Raw genomic sequence first — 3,778 nt, 5'->3', positions numbered from 1 at the left:
GAGATGTTATTTCCATCTATTGTTCTTTGGAAATATTTGGTTCTTAGGGCCTGATCTTGTGCTGCTGTTAGTATTCCTTCTGTTTCCTTCTTGAGTTCTCCCCTCTGTAGCCACTGCCATATTTCATTGCAAGCCAGTTCTTTAATATTTATTATGTACTGTCCGTGCATTGGTTTGTTGTGCCATTCCTCTGTTCTGTTTTTCATTTTCCTGTCTGTATATTTCTGGGTCTCTGTCTACTTTTATCAGACCTCCTTCCCATGCACTCTTAGCCACTCGTTTTCATTGGTTTTCAGATATTGCCCCAGTGTTCTGCTCTCAATGTTTTTGTAGTCTTCTACGCTTAGTAGACCTCTCCCTCCTTCCTTTTGTGTTATGTATAGTCGGTCGTCTGTATTTGCTCTTGGGTGTAGTGCTTTGTGTATTATCATGTGTTTCGTAGTTTTCTGGTCTATGCTGGGAGTTCAGCCTTCATCCACTCCACTACTCCTGCACTGTATCTGATTACTGTACTGGTACTGCCTATGTGTTTATGGCTTTTGTCATGTTTCCGGCATTGAGTTTTGACTTGAGTGTTACCTTAAGTTTCTGCATACTGTATATTCTTTCCTAATTGTGTCTTTCATGTTATGGCATTTTATATCCTCTCCTTTTATTATTCCCAGGTATTTGTATCCTGTCTCATGTATGTATTTGATGCTATTCCCATCTGGTATCTTTATCCCTTCAGTCCTTTTCATTTTCCCTTTTTGTATGTTGATCAAGGTGCATTTTGTATTACAAACTCCATCCTCATGTCCCTAGATAGAATCCTTACGGTCTGGATTAGGGCATGTATTTCCTTGATGCTCCTACCATACAGCTTGGTGTCATCTATGAGCATCAGATGGTTAATTTTGTTGCCTCCTTTCTTGAGTTGGTACCCAGCATCCATCCTTTGCAGTACTTTTGTCATGGGAATCACGGTTACTATAAATAGTGGGGACAGTGAGTCACCTTGAAAAATCCCTCTCCTGGTGTTAACCTCTTCTTGTCTTATCCCAGAGCTGTTAAGTACTGTATTCCAGTTTCTATTGTATATTTTAGGAAGCTGATGGTCTGTTCATCTTTCTCATATATTTTCAGGCATTCTGTTAGCCACATGTGTGGTATCATGTCAAAGGCTTTCTTGTAGTTAATCCATGCCATGCTTAAGTTGGTTCTCCTTCCCTTACTGTTCTTCATTACCATTTTCTCTATCAGGAGCTGGTCTTTTGTGCCCCTACACTTCCTTCTGCAGCTTTTCTGTTGGTGGGGGATGGTGTTTGTAGCCTCTAGGAATTTGTATAATCTTTTACTTACAAAACCTGATAGTAACTTCCACATTATTGGTAGGCAGGTGATAGGCCTGTTATTTCTTGCTATATTTCCCTTGTTCTTGTCTTTCTGTACTAAGGATGTTCTCCCTGTGGTCATCCATTTGGGCCCATGGTGGTTTGTGATACAATGGTGGAGTTGTTCTGATATTCGTGGGTGTAGGCCCTTGAAGTTTTTGAGCCAGTATTCATGGACTTCATCGGGACCTGGGGCTTTCCAGTTGGGCGTCTTTTTTAGTTGGTGTCTGAATGTGTTTGTCGTGATCTTGGTGAATCTTTGTTTTATTCTTCCCATTTCTTATGCTTTGACTTTCTGGAGCCGTGTTGCATGTTTGCTGTGTGATACCAGATTGCTCCATATGTTATCCCAAAGTCTCTTACTTGGTTGAGCTTCAGGAATTTCCTGGTGGTTGTCTTCTTCTCATAGTTGGCTGTATAGTCTTTTCTGGTTGGTTCCGAAGAGTTTGTTCTGTTGTTATCCTTTATTCGTGTTCATGTACTGTTGGGTCTTATGTGCTTTGGCTTTAAACCTTTGTTTTATATCCCCTCTTGTGTTGTTTAGTCCTGTCTCCTGTAATTTGTACAGTATTTCTTGTTCAGCTCCTCCCTTGTTTTCTTGCTTCTTAGCCTCATTTCTGCCATCTCTATCAGTTTACTCAAGTCAGATCTCTTCCCCATGATTTCTTTTTCCAGGCACCTTCACTAAGGCCATTGCTGTTTTGGTTTCTTTTGGATTGGTTGCGATGATGGTGTTGGTTTTTATATCCCCATGAGTTCTACTACTAGTCTTGCTCCTGCATATGCCAGGTTATTTGTTTCTGTGATACTGGTGGTGTGTATTAGTCTCATTATTTCATTAACTTCACTTGTTTTCATCCTTAGTTTCTTTGCCTTGTAGGCTTTCTTGGAGGTGATCTTTGTTTTTATTATTATTATTATTATTATTATTATTATTATTATTATTATTATTATTATTATTATTATTATTATAATTTTATTTGTTATTCATTGTTTCAGAATATTGAGAAAGTTCCCACCATGATGAAGGTCCAGCTCTTCGGATGTGATGAAAATGACAGGATTTAGGGAGGTATGTCGCATTTCTGTCTATGACCTTTTTTATTTTGTTATAGGTATAAATACCATGTCTGTGAAATATATTTGGTGTTGATGACGTGTACTATAACTGCATCATAGACACAGATGAATAAAGACTGAATAACTAGAAATATGGTCAGGTATCTCAGAGATAATTCACTGTGTTGTTTGCAATTATTTGCTATTAGAAGGCTCTAGCTGTCTGTCAAATTGAACTGAAACAGGAACTGATATGTGTTGACTTACATTTCTCTTCCTTTCCCCTGTTCTAAGGCAGAGGTTCACCACGCAGAGTTACGAATGAAGAACAAATGTGCATTCTCCACAGGAAAGGGATTTTATAAAACATCATCTCATTCGGCCGGAAATTCAACAATATAATGGAAAAGATACAGTACTGCTCTTCTGTCCATTTATGGAATTGTATCAGCAACTTTGTGATGATTAGAGTTGTTCTTTAAAGAAAAACTTGAGGCAGCTGAACATCTCTGTTAAAATTTATCAACATTACTAAATCACTTTCACCCACACTTCAGTGACCATAGGTCCCGACTGTGACACCTTACCAGTTGCTCCTGACACCTCCATATCACTATATTTTACCCTCGTACATGTAACACCCTGAGAGTAGTTCACAATCATTGTTTTCCACTCTTCAGTCAATACAGTCATGTGCATCTTCAATGCTTAGTTCAGGTCAACTCCTAAGAAGGTAGAGTATCTTTCCTTCGTTTCCTTTTCACTCCCAGACAGGGTATCCTCCCTTCCTCCGTATACTACTCCGAAACAGGGACTCCTTTCGTCCTCCACATCCCATTCCCAAAAATGGAATCCTATTATGCTCTACATCCCATTCCCATACAAGGTATCCTATCATCCTACTTGTTCCACTCCCAAACAGGGTATCCCATCATCCTCAAGATTCCATTCACAGACAGGGAATCCTGCCATCCTCCATATTCCATTCCCAAACAGGGTATCCTATCATCCATCACACTCTATTCCTAAGCAGAGTATCCTATAATTCTTGATATTTCCATTCTCAAACGGAGTATCCTCTCATCCTCCCATTCCATTTCCAAACAATGTACAGTATCCCATCAACCTCCAGATTCCATTCCCAAACAGACTATCATGTCATATTCCATTCCCAAACTGGTTATCCCATCTTCATAAAGATTCCTTTCCCTCTCCTACTCCATATTCCATCCCCAAACAGGGTATTCTATCATCCGCCATATTTTACTCCCAAATAATGTATCCTCTCATCCTCCAGATATACCAAATTTAGCTAATTATCTTTGAATGTATATCTTCTAAGCACA

This window comes from Macrobrachium rosenbergii, chromosome 59, assembly GCF_040412425.1.
Source record: "Macrobrachium rosenbergii isolate ZJJX-2024 chromosome 59, ASM4041242v1, whole genome shotgun sequence".
Lineage (NCBI taxonomy): Eukaryota > Metazoa > Arthropoda > Malacostraca > Decapoda > Palaemonidae > Macrobrachium > Macrobrachium rosenbergii.
The sequence above is the reverse complement of the archived record's forward strand: the minus strand, read 5'-3'. Positions refer to the sequence as shown.